The sequence below is a fragment of the Opisthocomus hoazin genome, chromosome 4 (genome assembly GCF_030867145.1).
Source record: "Opisthocomus hoazin isolate bOpiHoa1 chromosome 4, bOpiHoa1.hap1, whole genome shotgun sequence".
Taxonomy (NCBI): Eukaryota; Metazoa; Chordata; class Aves; order Opisthocomiformes; family Opisthocomidae; genus Opisthocomus; species Opisthocomus hoazin.
This window is the reverse complement of record NC_134417.1, coordinates 63,015,345-63,027,501: the sequence shown is the minus strand read 5'-3', so window position 1 is coordinate 63,027,501 and position 12,157 is coordinate 63,015,345. Positions and strand designations below refer to the sequence as shown.

At 36.2% G+C, this 12,157-nt stretch overlaps 1 long non-coding RNA gene across 11 annotated transcripts in view; it reads left to right on the top strand.

The window, feature by feature from the left end:
* The window catches only part of LOC142361177 (uncharacterized), a 257,031-nt gene that overhangs the window by 212,462 nt on the left and 32,412 nt on the right, over nt 1–12,157 (top strand). The window lies entirely within an intron of this gene.

The following is a 12,157-nucleotide window of genomic DNA, read 5'->3' as shown; positions in this document are numbered from 1 at the left end:
AGTTTAAAATACTTTCTGCAGTTTGACAGCAAGTATTTCATCTTGATCCTCCCTAATTGTCCTTCCAAATTTGTCTTTTTTTCACACTTCTTACCAGCCTCCTCAACAAAGTATTTAGACATCGTAAAGTGCTGGTCCTGCTTCCAAGTGGTATTTGCTCTTTAACATGCCTAGACACTCTCTCTCCTTTGATTGCTTTAGCTCTTTTCACCTCTGAAGACATAATAATCTAATTCATAATGCTTTTTCTGAGGTTCGATAAAAGATCCCTTTACATACTACCAACCAAACTGTAAACCTTCTATTCACCTGAGTGCTTGGACCACAGCAGCAGCTCACCAAAAAGAAAACAGATCCACAAGTAGGTCTGAAGTGCCCAAAGCCTTAAAACACAAAACTGCAGTTTGCAGGAAGACAAATTAAGCAAATGCTCCAGGTTATAACCACCAAAGATTTTCCTGAACTCCCAGAGGACCTGAAAAGTCCTGAAAGATCTGAAAGGCCCCAGCCTGCTTTGGGAATCAACAGACTTCCTCCCTTTTCAGGCTTCAGCCCACTCAGCCAATAACACTGAAAGACTTGTAAGACAGTAAGACTCTTGACTCCATCCTTCATCCACACTGCAGCCAGACAAGCTGTGTTTGCAGGTTTTCCCAGTTAAATCTTGACTTTTCAACACATCAGAATTCATCAGAAGTTACTGAAGTATTTTGTTTTATCATAATAAGGGAACTTCTTACTTTTATTGTTCAGTATTTGCTGAGTTCTGGAAGGGGAACAAAGGACTGTATGATTTGTTTCATGTCTCTTCCAATGAGCAGTGCCTGGGAAGGACATCACTTCCGAAGCAGAGCTGTGAGCAGCATCACCCCTGCCCTGAATGGCGGAGTATTTACAATTGTTTTTGAGGTTCTTTTGAGGTTCCTATGGTCCAGAAGGCTTGGAACGTCATTTCAGTGCACTGGATGCCATTTCAGCTCTGGACCCCAGAAGAGAGGGGTTGTGCTTCTCTTCAAAGCCATCTTTACTAATAACAAGATCGTTGTTTATCTGCTGGTGGTGGAATGAAACCAGCCCCATCATTTGCATGAATTATTTTTCTTTTGGATTTACAGCAGTCTTCATCTATCTCTTCAAGATGATGTTAGGAAGACTTTTTTAAAAATTAGTAGTAGCAGTAGTAATAACAATATTAATATTATTAATAATAATAATGCTGAAACCAACCCACTGAGTTTTGCATACCCTGAGAGAAAAAGGACAGCAGCTGTCTCTGCTATTAAGAATAATGTATATATTGTCTGATTTATCCTTCTGGGGTTATAAATGTTGACAAGTTAACATCGGGTCAAAGGTAGATCAGGCTGTCAAGTTTCTATTTTCTGCTTCTTGCTCTTCCACAAAGTGCTATAGTGACTGACTGATTTGATTTTAAAGAGTTCAGTTACATCACGGTGACACAGTCTTCAATATGAATTAAAAGAGTAAAATTGTTTGTTTAGCTTTTTTCATGCTGACAGGATCCTTGCACTCCAGGCAATCACTTTGTTTTTCTTACAGCTTTGCTCTTTAGCCACCCAAATGTGGACTGTCACTCAACATTGTCATATGTTTTTCTTGATGTTCCCTATTAGTCCCTACCATGCTTTTCAGCATTCTAACAAATGTGGATACCCTTTTGTCAGTCAGTTACTCTGATTGTTTGTCATTTCAAGCTTTCTCTCTCAATGACTATGTTAAGGGAGTTTCTCAGTGGACGTCAGCTTTACCCTGTAAGATACCAATTAAGCCTTAGAGACAGAAGTTACCACTAGTATGATGATTTCATTAAATTACTGTAGACAAACTGAAAATTACACATTTCAACCGTCACCCACAGTTTAATTTCGACTCAGCTCCAAACTTTTTGAGGGAATTAGGAAGTGATAATCCCGTTAGGGGTGTTGTTGAACTTGAGCTCTTTCTGAAAATGAGATTCAAATGTTTGCAGAAGAAAATTTAGCTAATCATCCAAAATTCTGAGCTTCTTTTACACAATGAACAGTACCATTGAACCTTTCCAATCTCTTTTGCACATGAATGTTTAATCTGTCTTACTCCATCTTCTATACTGATTTTAGTATGGCATGCAGATTCATATGTGTTTCAGCTGTTATTTTTATATAGAGGGAGAACTGAGATGAAATGTTGAGAAGAAATGAACCAATAAAAGGATATAATCCAGCACTGAAGACATCAGAAACCAAAAGGTTTCAGACAAATTGTGCATGATATAGAAAGACTCTGACATGAGGTGGTGACTTAGATTAGATTTCTGAAAAAATGTCAGGTCAAAGTTGTGTGGAAGCAAAAATTATAGGGTTACTTAGAAAGGGAAATTTCTAAGCAAGTAATGGTGGATTTTTTTTTTCTTGAACTTCGTGGCTCCTCGTATGTAAAAGCTTGAAAATAGATTGTGAAGTCATCACAATTAAAAAGCATAAAAAACGGTTTTGTATATATAGGCCCTTATTCATGTAATTATTTAACTGTGTTTAAATCTCAATGACATGAGTGAGTTTCAGCAAGTACTTCAGCATTAAAGTAGCGTAGGCTGGTTAGTAGTGGAAATGCAGAAGTCATCATTGTTTTTTTTCTCAAAAATGGAACCTTAAAAGGCTAGGCTCTTTCAAAACTACATAGTTGGAAACATATTTTCATCCTAGCTGCTCTTTGCAGCTGCACTTTTGCTGACTCTCTGAAGTCAGAGTTAACTGATAGACAATTTGGCCTGTGGACTTTAAATAACATACTGAAAATCTCTGTTTTGGGGAGAGGCGGGTTTAAAGTTAATTATTCCCAAAATGAATTTTTGAAACTGAGTACTAGAGATGGCAAAAATATTGCCATTGAATGAGACTTTATTTCTGAGGTTTTTTTTTTTTTTGTCTGGTGTCTAAGAGACTGGAAGTTACTGTCCTTTTCCTGGGGTAGGACACAGTTCTTGGTCATGATGAAATACAAATCTCAGATCAGTTCATCCTTTTTGTTTTGGCTACCTGAGCTTCTCTAGTTCACTTTTCAAAGACAGATTAGAAATCCGAGTTAAGTAGGCACAATTCCTAAATAGGAATAGCTAATTAAAAGATTCTGGTTTTGATCACAGACTTTTTAGACTCTTCAGCATTTCTGATTCGTAGTTTTATATTTGAGTGTAACCAGCTTTTTTATCCGTCAGGCCTGCAACTCTCTTTTCTCTACTTTAAACCAGACTCCCTCTGAGCTGGAAGGCAGGTTTTGTTGAACACCTGAGACCCTCCACTTTGGCCTTCTAGTTAACTAAATGATCTTTTAATGTTTTTTCCCCATAGTGTCAGCATTTATCTCTGACAGCTTGCATTTCTTCCCATTTCTTCTGTTTTTTTACTTTTTTTGTAATAATTCAATAACATCATGAACCAGATTAGAATCTCTTTTCTTCATGCATTTGCCTCTTATGGTACATGATTTCCATATTTCCCAGTAAATGCTGCTTCTTGCTTCAAGGCAAGATTCAATTTCTATGGCAAATACCACAGCTTCCTGGAATGTTTTTTGCCTTTTTTTCCCACTGAGCTGAAACTGGAAATCCGCATCAGTCATTAGATAAGACCTGAAAATAAATCTCTGTAGATTTCTTCTCATTCATCTGAGGTTTCCTCTTTTTCCCCTCAACTCTAATCAGAAGGGAATAAATTCTGTAACGCGCATAGATACAGGCTTTCTCTGGGTTCCTACAGCCCTTGTTTCTTTGAATTTTTGCCATTTATTTGCCCTATGAAGTTATATTAGTGTTTCATTTGCTTTAAAATTAAGTGGAAATTTACAAATAGATGTTTCATGTAGCTGTCTTAAATGAAGGGCAGTGGTTAAGCCTACGTGTGTCAAGATGCTTTAACAGAAGTTAAATATTAATTATTTAGTCTCTAATTTAGTCTGGTGATGACATAGCCCTAAATATAAAAGATGCGCCTATTGAAATATGTATGGACCTACTGAAGTATGCTTAGTGTTGTAACATAAAATGGGAACAATTAATTAAATAATTCACATGTCAGAAGTTTAAAGGTAAGTTATCTATCATACTTCTCTGTTGCAATTTTGTTCAAATTATGAACGACAAGGCATGAATGTTAACTCTTGCAAGAATGGTATACTATTATTTTCTAAATATTTTTCTTTTTTTTGCATAGATATTTTATCTATACATTAGAAAACATGTATATTTACTTATGGCTATTGACTGAATTATTGCATTGAATTACAATGTTTAAAAGTGAGGATTTGTCATAAAATGACTAGCTGGTTGTTTTTGCTTCTATTCACAGGGAGGAAAAACACTCAATAGTGTTATTGATAGTTTCCTAAGAAGTCAACATTATTGTTTTCAAATTTAACAAGCCATATCTTCTCCTGTGCACCTATTTCTGAAAATAAGTGGACAGTGTGATACTTGTCCGCAGCAGTTCTGATTTCCGTATTTATCAAAAAAGTACAAATTCTAAATTGAGAATATGCTTTGAGTGTGTTTACCAACAGAAATCACATAAACAACTTAAAGACATGAGTATTACTTTTCATATTTGGATACGCGTAAATTTATGTAGTTTTGAGCCAATGTAGATAATATAAGGCCTGACCTGTGAACTCTCATTTCCCAGTGAGCCTGGGTTTTCCAAATTGGGTCTGTGTTCGGTAGAAAAATGCACGTTTTGTTTTTCTTGTTTGCATTCATTTGCATCATATTTGCAATTTGTAATTAATTTTGTAGTCTATTTTTTTCCCGAAGTACTTCTCGGTTTATTATTATTATTATTATTTAATACAGCCTGTGGAACACTGAACACTGATTAAGTGTTGTATGCTTTCTGTTATCTCTGAAGCATAACCAATGAAGTATTGTGAATTTGGCACTGTGTAATGTAGCATTTTGCTTGCTGTGCAGCACTAACAAACAACACATCAGTAGTTATGCCTGTCTCTCATTTAAATGCAACCTCAGAGTCACACTGCATGTTACAAATATCTGGGAGCTGTGTGATTAGTTAACATCTTGTGCATAACCCTTAAAATTATAGCAAGTTCTCAGAAGATAATTAGCTTTCTGGATACCTCTAGTGAATTGAACTATGGCTTAGCAATGGTAGTTACTGTGTGTTCTAAGACCCCAAGGAACGGTGACATGAAAATGCCTTTAAAAAACAGCTTAAGTGCTTTCTACATTAAAAATAAAGAAATATGGAAGAGAGAGAGAAAGAAGTCCTTATTTATTTATTCCTTGCTGTCACGATTGCCTTTGCTTCCTATCTTCAGATTTTACGTTCTTCCCTCTTTTGGCAGCTCTTCTGGTGTAAATAAAGGGTGTTGAGCAGGCACCAGACTCCCTTACTGAAGTCTGCTCACCTCTGCCCCAGAGTTCATGTCTCATATGCTATGTGTGAGTAAATAGACAGAACACATCACAACTGAATAATCAGGAGGATAAGATATGGTATTTTTCCTTAGCAAATGCTTGAGACTTCAGTTCTTTGCATAGATTCAGGGAAAGCAATGTTTTCCAAATATTTTCCAAATGTTTTTTGTTTTGTGAAATCATTTCCCAGCCATATCCATGTGCAAAATTTTAAAGCTTTTGATCCTGCTTTGAAAAGGCTATTCTAAGCCTTCTTCGTTCACGATATTATTTTCTAGCACTGGAAGTATCTGTATAATAACCTTAAAATTAAAATGTTTTGGAAGCTTCTAAATATAAGTTGTAGCTGCAGCTGCCAGGAAACAGGATTTTGACAAAACTGAACTTTTTAAAGGAAAGTTTAAATTCTTATTAAGTGTGTTTAAAAGGTGCTTTCTGATTTCAAACAAAGCATTTCAATAGGCTCACAACATTCTCTACATTTATTGGAGTATAATCTTGATGTTTGTTTCCAAATTATTTGTCATCTTCAGGCTCACTGGTAACTATGATACAATCCATACTTGAGAACAGCAGTCTTTTTGAAACATCTCCTTATTATTGCTGTTGACCTTTAAATGCTTTTCTGCCCCCTCCCCCCCCAAATGTTTTGTATGAAGCTAAAAATTTTATTTTCATTCTACTCGGTCAAAATTTTTTTGAAAGGCCAAAATTTTCTGTTAAATTGCAGATTTAACCAATTCTTTTCGTAATTTTTCTGAAACATGAAGTGCTTGTTTGGCTGCACTTATCGTGCAAAGATCTAAGCCTCCACTTATCTTTAACAATATTGATCAAATTGAAAAGCTCCCACCAATTCAGTGGATTTTTGTCCAGTTATCCTTTCCAGTGGTCATATTGCCCATCTGATTTAGTCTTCACACTTTAGTTCTATTAGCCATCATCCAAAAGGAAGAAAGCTTGATTAGGTTTCTGAAGGGTGTTAGTGGTGAAAAAAGCAGGTATACAGGGAGGTCCCAAGAGCATCAAAAGCTCAAGAGCTGCTATGGAGGAAGGCCTGAAGACATGGCCTGTGAGTGATGAAGGGAAGGGAGAAATAATACATAATTAATTTCTTACCTAGAGAGAGTAATAAGCAGTACTTCAGTGAATCGTCTATTTTTTCTGAAACAAGCAAACAGAAAGGAGTCACTTATTAATACCCAGTTGTTTGACTGAGGATCCTACAGTCATTCCAAGGATCACTCTGTTGTAACTGTTGCTTTTCCCAAGGAATATATTTTTTTAAATTTTCCCACTCTATAAATCACCATAAAGCAGGTTATTGAGATATCTTGAAAAGCAGAAGACTGAGGATTTGGGTCACTATTACGCCTTTTTACCCACTGGTGACACCTAGTAAGGTGTGAAGCCAAATATGCCTCCTGATGGCAGAATCTCTGATTATGCAGACAAGCTCCTTCCCCAGGGTACAGGGAATGTCAGAAACCTCAGAAAGTGAAATAAAATGTATGATGCATGAGACTACCTGCAGCTCCAGGATTAATGAATGAACAGGACAAGTCCCCTAGCTTTACACATCTTCAGGAGACCATGTCTTGTGTTTACTTCTGAGGCTCAAAATTCTCTCTCATAGATAAAGTAAGGTCTATTTTGAGGTGTCTGATCTGTGCTCCCTTACGCCTGCTAAAATGCAACAAGAAAAACAGCATTGCCCTGTGTGTATGTAATTCTCAAGTGAATACTTGCTAACTGAATTATGAATAGGAGACCTGCCTGAGGACTTCCAAGATCACCTCACCCAGGTCCTAGATTGATACTCAAACCACTATATTGTTCAGAGCACTTTCAAATGCTCCTCATAAAGCTCAAATTCTGTGCAGAAGGCAGCTGAAGTTTTGCTGAGCAAGAAAGAAAGGGAAGAGAAAAAGGTTTAACTCCGTAGCTGAGCACTGGCTTGTAATGGGGAAGATCTGGTGTCAAGCCTTTTCACTCAAGACTGTTTCTGTGTTTTGTAGGACAGTGAGCTATTCCTGTTAATGAGAGCTGTAATCCAGAAGTCTTTCTCTGTCACTGTCACTTCCTTTCTGCATTCCTGTAGCTACACAAATTATATATTCATCCGGTTGTGTTAAAAAAACCCCTTTCTGCTTTACCCCTACTTTGAATAAGATTGAACCAGCTAGTACATATTACACTTGTTAAATTGTTTCCTATAGCACTTACAAACTTTTAATTTAGAGAATTAAAAACAAACAACAAAACAAATAAAAAAATAAACCACAAGCGGTAATATAGGAGGAGGCAGAATAGTTTGATGCTTTTCAGGACTGAATGGAAGGTTCCAGCTTAATTTTTTTTTGTACTGAAACAGGTAAATTCTACATAAACCCCATTTTTAATATTTATATATCTACTGGTTCTGAACCTGAGGGTCAGCTGTCTAGAGTTTTCTGATTCTTGTCAAAATCACTGGATTGGCCTTCTCTTTTTTAGAAATGCAAACATTTGTCTCTTTTGCCTTATGTCCTTGTGTGTGAAATAGGAATAAAGGAATGTCTTTTCCTGTTTAGAGAGCTGGAGTTCGTTAACTGTGGTAATGGAAGGTACATAAAATCATTTTACTGATATTCTTCACAAAGGTCAGTAAGCAACTGCTAAGTGCCAAAATAATTCTCTACTCTCCAAGCTGGAGTCGACTTGCTAAGCTGAAGGACACACTCTCTAGTCCATTACCCTGTCCTCCATATTTTACATTTTTGTCAATAAAAAATAATGTACAGCCAAAGTGTGAAATTTTCTTCTGCATGAAGGGCCAACAAAAGGCCCATGCCTCACTAGCCTTCCAGAAGAGAATGACACTTCAACAGACCAGTCAGTGTTAATGGTGAAAAAATGAGACATTCAGAGCCTATGTGTCAAATGTGTAGGGCCAAATACTTGACTCTGACTGACAATCTTGCCTGGCTGAAGAGGGCACACAGGGCAGAAAGCTGCCTTTGGCTGAGGCAGCTGAAGATAAATTCACCTTGGAGAGATGGCAGAGTTGATAAAGAGGTTGTTCACTCAGCCTGAAGAACCTTCCACCAAGTTCTTGAGATATTGTGATTTTCTTTTTTTTTTTTTTATCTTCTAGGTATCCTCCTTTTTGCAGCTTGCTTTCAAATTCTCTTTAAGAGAAGTTAAAGCTTTCAGTGCCTTGACTGTAAAACAAGTTCCAATGTTTCACTGTATAAACCAGACACACATAAGTCTGGTTTGGGTTCCCATGGAGCGCTTCACAATATATGGTTACTCAGAAACTCTTTTTTCAAACAGTTGCCTAATTTGTAAGATGATCACAAAGTCGTGATAATATTTCAGTTGTCCTCTTCACTCCTTAGGATCAAATTTTTGACCCTTTTCGGTGAGATGGAAGCAGAAAAATTCTTCCTCTGTGGGTATAGTATATATATATACTTGTATAGGAGTTCTGGATGAAAATGGACAAGTAAAGCTCATTCATATAATATCATGCTAAATCTTAAGATGCAAAAGGAAAAAAAGTAATCGGTAGAAACAGCTTGATACAGATGTTCTACCTTAGTATTCAGAGTGTTCTAATGATCACTCAGCAGCTGTAGCAGTTTAGTTTAGTTTCCCTGTTGCTTGAACCAGACTTTCGGTTAGAAAACAGAGTTAGCTGTTGGTTAAGTTTCATGGGTTTGCCTGTGTGAGATACCATGTGAGTAGAATTTATCAGAGATTTTAAAATAGTTGGCCCTTCTTCATCTTACATTTATTTAAATTCTGCAGTACATATTAGGCAGAGTTTGCGTATGGGTGAGTTATGTCTTTAACTTACATTAAGGGGTAAAAACCAGCTAGTAGTATATTCACACATTAGCAATACCACTATGCTTTAACCTGCATCTTGAGGGAATTTCTTTGGAATAGTTATGACTGCAACAAGGTGTCCTGTCTTGCAGCAAAAATAGTAGTGTCCCATGTAGTCTAACCTGGTCACCAACTGCTCTTCCTGAATAGCACTTCTGCCGTTGCAATGGAGATGTTGTTTTGGCCACTTGTGGAGGAGATGATTCACTGCAAAATGCCATTTGTGGCTAATGATCACCTGCAGTGTTACAGGGTTTTCACAAAGGTAAAGCAAAGCACCATGGTGAATTAAAATCCCCCAATTTTTGCTCTTAAAGCTGTAGTTCTATTGTTTGGTTTTTGTTAAATGATCTGACAGTTCAGAAAAGTAATAATTAGTTCAACTTGCTGGAGTATTTTTTTAATGGAGTGCCTTGAGTTTTTTAACGGATGTTTCCCTTGCAGATCTCAGCTGTTTGAGAACTGGGCCCTAAGTTGTCTTTTCACAATGATTTTGTTTTTGTAAATTAATGATCTAAGTGATTTATTATTCAGTTCTTCCACTGCTGCTTTATTTCTGTTGATCTTTGTTTTTCTGCTTAATTTCTATAAATTACTGTACAGTTTCCCATAAGGTATAATTAAGCAGAATTGCTAAAGTTTTAATTATTGTGTATTATAGATGTTGAAAGCAACATTAGCACTTAGCTTTTAAAAATGTGATAGTATATTTATAAGAGAGCATTTATAAACACATTTACATATAGTTAAGATGAAAAAAGTATTTGAATTGTAGTCATTAGCATTTCTTCAAACATATGGCATACCAGCAGAGGCCATGGGCCATGCCTTCATTAACTGAACACTGTTTCATCAGTATCTCAGCTTCCTGCTGTGCCACCCTGTGGCGTACCCTTCTGTCCCTGAGGTTTCACTGACAAGGGACAATATGTCCCCAAGGTGAAAATCTGGGAAATAACGCAGATTAGCCCTTAGAGGAGTTCTTATGATTATTTAATCATACTTAGGAAAGAAATACACAGTACCACAAAAGAAAAACATTAAAAATCCTACCAGCCTACTAATTTTCCACATTGCAGGGGATGATGGTTCCTTTAGTGCACCATCAACATGGTACAGTGGAACATGACAGCTTTATGCTGCCCATTATAAGGCCAGCCTGTTTCAAATTTGTTCTACCAAGCCTACGTTGGTACTAATAGGTATCACGGGTCAATTATCATTAATTGACCAAAATGTTCAGGTGATGGATCAAGATTTAGTTTCTCTTAACCATGGCACATGCAGCTATTTAATTTTATTTCCTAGTAAAAAAAGGAAAAAAGAATAAAAATCTTAATATAGATGTCATGGTCATATTTTATTTGTGCATTTCTTAGCTATATAAATGTAGGTTAATATGACAGGCAAAGACTTTTTTTTTAAGTCATTAAGTCCTCTCATCCTCTACCTTTTATATGATATTCTTTGCTAAAAAAACACATTTTTAAAAACCCTTAGTAGAAATATAAAAACAACTTATATATTTTGTTTGTTATGATGACACTTCTGAAAGTAAGCTTAAGGGATTTTTTTTGGGGGGGGAGGGTCAGTCTTTTTGTTTTTTAAGATGCATCTTTTCAATATCTCTCAGCCTCATTTTTCCTTCTCATTGTGACGGAGAGCAGGAAAAAGCATTGAAGTGGAAAATAGTTGTCAAAAATATTTGCTCAGTTTCTTGTGGACTCTGGTCTGCTTTTTTGCGTTTATGTCTACTTTCTTCAAGAAGAGTTAGATCTTTACGTATTTTAATGAATGCCCTCTGTTTTTGGAATCCAGTTAGTAAAGCCTGTTCCCGGGTTGAAAGGGGACAAATATGAACTCAAGTTGACACATTTAAACTATAATTCCAAAATCAGCTATTGCAGGAATCTTTTTTCTAATATTAACACGCATATTATGCTATAATCTGTTCTTTTATTCTACCGATAGAAAAAGCTACTCTTCAATAAGCATTTAGGTGGAGGAATATGAAATCTATTACAGTTTAGCCCAGTGCAGATGGAGAAGGTGTAGATTTATAAAGCAAGATCTAATTTATATCATTACAAGCATCTGATACAATTTATATATTTTCATATACTTTGTCACAGTTTTTGTCAGGCCTGGATTTAACTATGACAGAAGGTTTAGAAATATTTTGGTAGCTAGTCAAAGTGTTTAAATTGGCGTCAGTCCATATTTACCTTCAGTTTTTTATAGGGGAGGTATCTGAAAATCTCTTACTACGGTATCCACCACTAATCAATGCTGCAACGGAAATCTCTCATTAACTTCAACCCTCCGACCCTGACATCAGTCTACTCATCACAGCAATCATTAGCAAAATGAAAAACAATCAGCCAGGGTATCTAGATTCTAATAATATTAATGCTTTCAGTCTATTACACACAAATGTCAAATGTGACAAAAATCACTGAACTTCAAATACATACATAACAGATTTTGATATATATAAAGCACCAGTTTTGTTATTCTTACTCAACAGCAAAATTAAAGATACAGTGCCAAGGGGGCCCATACCATTTGCAATCTGTAACATTTCCAATGTATTTTCAACAATATTGTAAATATTTATGGAGTTTTATAAAGACTCTATGCTTCCTTCTGTTTGTGATGCATCAACAAGACGCAGTAGGATATCATAGGCAGATTTTTACTTCTGGGAATTCCCTTTTGGACTCTTTTTGGTTGAAAACCGCTTCATGACATACAGTACCGCAAATCCCCAGAAATGTACCATGCTATTATTGCCAGCTGAGCTCTTCCAAGTAAAGATGACATCAGCCATCTGTCATGTTATACTAATCC